The sequence below is a fragment of the Hyperolius riggenbachi genome, chromosome 2, assembly GCF_040937935.1.
Source record: "Hyperolius riggenbachi isolate aHypRig1 chromosome 2, aHypRig1.pri, whole genome shotgun sequence".
Taxonomy (NCBI): domain Eukaryota; kingdom Metazoa; phylum Chordata; class Amphibia; order Anura; family Hyperoliidae; genus Hyperolius; species Hyperolius riggenbachi.
In genome coordinates, this window is record NC_090647.1 from 58,854,871 (window position 1) to 58,860,870 (window position 6,000).

Below are 6,000 nucleotides of genomic sequence, written 5' to 3' on the forward strand. Positions count from 1 at the left end.
AGCTTGTCCAATTGTCGGATATTCTTAATGATGGAGATGATGACGTCTGCGCCTGGTTCTGCGTCGTGTGGTTGGTATTCTGCTCCGCACGGATGATGTTCTGCGCCTTGTAGTTCGCCTTCTTGCCACACTGGCACTGCGCCGCACGGATGATGTTCTGCGCCTTGCAGTTCGTCTTCTTGCCACACTGGCTCTGCGCCGCACGGATGATGTTCTGCGCCTTGCAGTTCGTCTTCTTGCCACACTGGCTCTGCGCCGCACGGATGATGTTCTGCGCCTTGTAGTTCGTCTTTTTACCACACTGGCTCTGCGCCGCACGGATGATGTTCTGCGCCGTCTGCTTGGTGTTCTGCGCCGTGTAGATCGTCTTCGTGCCACACTGGCTCTGTGCCTCATGGTTGATGTACTGCGCCTCATGGATGATCTTCTGCGCCGTCTGCTTGGTGTTCTATGCCGTGTGGCTGGTCTTCTTACCACACTGCTCCTACTTCCCTTTCTTCTGCTCCGGTGGGTGGTTCTCTTTACCAGACCGCTAGCGGTAGGCCTCGCCATCTTAAGCAGCACCACTGATTTAGTAAGGTGTAATCACAGGAGGCCTCAGGTGTTGGCTTACAGTGATGTCCTCTCAGGGAAGTGTGCAGAAAAGGCAGTTGTAACTGCTGAGGTGGATGGCAGGAGCAGTTAGCTGTTATGGTGTCTGGTAAGAGCAGTTATAGCCCGTGAGGAGGAGGGTGCAGTTGGTGGGAGAAGTTTCTGGAAATGACCAGAGACAAGAGGAAAAAAAAAAATCGCAGTTCACACTCATTTGCGTGCGGCGTGCGTTACTGAGTTTTTACGTTCGTTGCACATCTAATTTAGTTTAATGGCATCACAATTGCATTTAGTGTAAGCCAATGGAAATGCAAAAAAAAAAAAGAAATCGCAATATTGTGTAAAAAAATGCATTCCAATTTGAAGTAAAACAGATACATTATCATGTAATTAACTTACATGGTATGTACGCAAAAAATTGCAATAGAAAATCGCAGAGAAAAAAAAACTAAGGATAATGAGTGAAATATGCAAAACGCTGAATCAGTCGTGCGCAAAAATGTAGAAAATCGCCTCTTAGGCTAAGTTCACAGTGGGACGTTAAAGTCGCGCGTTAAAACAGCATTTAACGCAGAATAACTCACTGCAATGAAAAATCAATGCCCTGTTCACAGTGCACACGTTGCGTTGGTGTCTAACGCTGCACGTTAAGTAAAAGTACTGCATGCAGTGCGTTATACACGTTATTAGCTGCGTTGGACTGTTTGCACATGCTCAGTAATGACTTGGAAGCATACTTTTCATTGCCTGTATTTTTTACTGTATCTGCTGTATGCGACGGTAACGCTGCGTTGCCACTTTTTGGGTGCGTTGCGTTGTAAGCTTGCGGTGCGACTTTAACGTGGCATCAAAACGCAACGCCCCACTGTGAATCTATCCTTAAATTCTCCTTTGTTGAAGCATAAATGTCATATACAGGTAGTCCCCGGTTAACTAACATGATAGGGACTGTAGGTTCGTCGAAACACAGTTCCATTTGTTCCCGTACCTCCTCTATGCCCCCCTGTGCCTTCAGTGTCCCCCTCTGTGTCACCTCTGTTCCCTTGTGCCTCCCCGTGTCACCTCTGTTCCCCTGTGTCACCCCTGTGTCACCTCTGTTCCCCTGTGCCTCCAGTGTCCCCCTCTGTGTCACCTCTGTTCCCCTGTGCCCCCCCCTATGTCACCTCTGTTCCCCTGTGTTCCCCCTGTGTCACCTATGTTCCCCTGTGCCTCCAGTGTCCCCCTCTGTGTCACCTCTATTCCCCTGTGCCTCCAGTGCCCCCCTCTGTGTCACCTCTGTTCCCCTGAGCCTCCAGTGTCCCCTTTGTGTTACCTCTATTTCCCTGTGCCTCCAGTGCCCCCCTCTGTGTCACCTCTGTTCCCCTGTGCCTCCAGTGTCCCCCTCTGTGTCACCTCTATTCCCCTGTGCCTCCAGTGCCCCCCTCTGTGTCACCTCTGTTCCCCTGTGCCTCCAGTGCCCCCTTCCCGTGTCACCTCTATTCCGCTGTGCCTTCAGTGCCCCCTTCAGTGTCACCTCTGTTCCCCTGGGCCTCCAGTGCCCCCCCCCCCCCGGTGTCACCTCTGTTCCCCTGTGCCTCCAGTGCCCCCCCCCCCCCCGTTTCACCTCTGTTCCCCTGTGCCTCTAGTGTCCCCCTCTGTGTCACCTCTATTCCCCTGTGCCTCCAGTGCCCCCCTCTGTGTCACCACTGTTCCCCTGTGCTTCCATTGCCCCCCCCCGTCACCTCTGTTCCACTGTGCCTCTAGTGTCCCCCTCTGTGTCACCGCTATTCCTCTGTTCCTCCAGTGCCCCCCTCTGTGTCACCGCTGTTCCCCTGTGCTTCCAGTGCCCCCCCCCCCCCTCCATGTCACCTCTGTTCCACTGTGCCTTTAGTGTCCCCCTACTCTGTCACCTCTGTATCTCTGTTCACTCAGTGTCTCCCTGTGTGCCACTTTTGCCCCACCTTTGTGCCTCCTTCTGTCCTAGGGATGATGTAATGTCCTAATGTCACATACGCAATAGGGACGCACACGCTCACTGGCAGAAGCAGGGACACAATCTTCCGGAGTGTCCCTGCGATGGATCACAGGTTTGCGTGGACAAAATGGGTATACAGAACTTGGAGCTTGCTATATAGTGTACCTCAGCAAAATGTCATTTTACCGAGTTTAAAAACTATTTTTTCTTTGCATTTTTTTAAATCAATTTTCTCAAAAACTATACAGTCTTTCTTAAAAAAAAAAAAAAAAAATACATTTCTTGGACCGTTCTTATTGGCAGGTTATTCGTAAGTCAGAGACTACCTGTATTGTCCTCTAAATAAAAGTTTAATTAACTATTTCAGCCCGCTGGGATTTTTCACCTTATGCATCAGAGCAATTTTCACCTCCCATTCATTCGCCAGTAACTTTATCACTACTTATCACAATTTATTGATCTACATCTTGTTTTTTTCGCCACTAATTAGGCTTTCTTTGGGTGGTACATTTTGCTAAGAATTATTTTTTTATAAATGCATTTTAACAGGATTAATAATGGAAAAAATTCATTATTTCTCAGTTTTCGGCCATTATACCTTTAAAATAATCCACGCTACCATAATTAAAACCTATGTATTTTATTTGCCAGTTTGTCTCGGTTATTATACCATTTAAATTTTGTCCCTATCACAATGTATGGCGCCAATATTTTATTTAGAAATAAAGGTGCATTGTTTCCGTTTTGCGTCCATCACTATTTACAAGCTTATAATTTAAATTTTTTTTGTATTATACCCCCTTCAAATGCATATTTAAAAAGTTCAGACCCTTAGGTAACTATTTATGTCTTTTTTTTTCTTGTATTTTTTTTTTTCCATAAAATTTTTTATTTGGGTAATATTTTGGTGTGGGACATAAACAGTTAATTTTTAATGTTGTTATATGTGTAAATTGTAATGTAAAAAATATGTAGATGTAGTTTTACTATTTGGCCACAAGATGGCCACCTTCATTTCTGTTTTCCCTCCTTGTGCTTCTCGCTAAGCGGAAGTACAAGGGGGATGCGGAAATTTTTCCGGGCAGAAAAATTGAATCCTCTTGTGAGAGCGCTTCGTTTTTTTTGCGGGGGACACGGATCGGTGATCGGGAACCATGTTCCCGTTCACTGATCCCAGGGCTACCAAAAATCAACAGTACGGGTCATTTTATCGTCCACACACGTGTACATCTTCTGTTCCGTTTTGACTATGGTCTTGATTGAGACTACTATCAACCGTAAGTACTATGCACAGAACATACTATACGTTTCTTCATTCCGACTTCATTAGCGATCATGAAAGGGTGGTGTCATATCGTACACATAATCGAGCCGCTTCATCGATCGCGCCAACACACGATAAGATAGTAGTAATTTTCACCGTTTATTTTCAACATGTCCAATACTATTTCGATCGAGAACACACTCAATTCTGCCCATAAAATTGCTCAAGTGTGCTGAAAAATGCTTCCGATTTTGGTTGCGATTCAATTCGTACTATCGATCTCACGGGAAATTGGGTGAAAAAATGTAACGTATGTTCCCAGCATTACATCCTCCCTTAAAGTGGACCCAAATTAAAAATACAAGATTTCAGAAATAAAATCTATTTTCTAAATTATAATAATAAACAGCAGCCTTTTTTCAGCTGCATGATGACAAATATAAAATATTTTACATTTATTGGAGGAACCCCTCCCTTCCTTTCATATTGCCGGGACAGAATCTGGCAAACTGGTGGAGTAGATGGTGTCCAGCAATGGAGGAATTGCTAATGGCTGCCACCTGTATAACCCTAGTAACCCTAGTAATGAAAAGAGAAGGGTGAAAAGCATGCACTGAAATAGTTCATAGGCTTGAAGGAGTGTTTACTTATCTTTGTATGTGTCAGAGTGGTGCAACTAAATATTTTTAATTAAAAAAATGTTTGGTTTGGGTCCGCTTTAAGGCTGCTTTCACAGTGAGACGTTACAGGCGCACGTTAGTGCAGCCTGTAACGCTCCCTAACGCACAGCAATGTAACTGCAATGGGCTGTTCACAGTGCCCACGTTGCGTTACATTGTAACGCTACACGTCAATCTAAAGTGCAGCATGCTATGGCGTTAGAGCGGCTGTGCCGCGTTAGCCTGCTTGCACAGGCGCAGTGATTAGCCACAGGGCTAATTAATATTCACTGCACTGTGCTGACGTCACTGGCGGGACCACGTGATGCGGAGTGTTCCGCTCACGTGGTCTCCACCAGCGCATGCGTACTATAGTACGCATCACGGACGCATCAAAGAGCCGCTTAACGCGGCTCTTTGCTAACGTCCTCTGCCACCACCACCATGCGTTGCGTTAGGTGCACGTTATGCGACCTTAACGTAGCACCTAACGCAACGTCTTAGTGTGAAAGAAGCCTAAAGGTAGGTTAATTAACTGTGCAGGCTGTTGTGGTGCAGCAGGCATTTACTTACCTATGTGGGACTGCTCCATAGCCCCGTGTCCATATGAAAGCCTCCATCTTCTATCCCATCTTGCCGCAGAACCGCAGTTTCACACAGTTTTGTGGTATGTCCCCAGCCGCACAATGCATGAGGTTGCGACCACATCGGGGCCCGAAGGGCCCTCCCTCAACTACAGTATTAGCTCTCTATTGGTCCTGTGCTCATAATAATTACTTCTATATATACTTTGAATAGTAGTAATCATTAACAAGCTGTTCCCCCATCCCCTTCTTGACACTGTGGTTGCTATTGGCAGGTTTTGGAGCGCCGTATCAATTGTTATATATAGAGTGCTTGGGAGGCCCCATTGTAAAACTTGCATCAGGGCCCACAGCTCCTTAACTGCACCTAAACATAGGATTTCTTTGATGTATATATAAGATGTTATTGTGTAATGCAGTAAGTGACTTCCCTTTGTATTTTAGGAAGTGGGAGGAGCATTTGGATGTCTCGATTGACCCTCAACGAAAATCTAAAATATGGGAGTGCGAGGTCAAAAGTGATTATTTTTAAATTATTATCTAGATGGTATAGGGTGCCTATTAAATTAGCCTTGATGTCTCCAGATGTGGATGATAGGTTTTGGAGGGGATGTGGTGGTAGGGGGTTCTCTTTTCAGAGGCGTATCTAGAGGGGTACAGGCATGGCTCATGCCATGGGCGCCACAGCACCATGGGCGCCATCCCTGCTTTTGTGCTCCACCCCCATGCCTGCCCCTCCTCTTTGCTGCCATGCCTGCCCCCTGTGCCTCCCTGTCACTCAGACCTTAGATCAGATTCATTCTCTTATTTGGGGAATATGGCTACTTAATTATGACTACTTAATTTATGTATGTAGGGTGCACTTGGCTTAGTGTTAGAAAAGTGGACAGAGAGGGAATAAATGAGATATTTCCAAAAAAGTAACTTCAGCAGTATCCATAGCCAAAA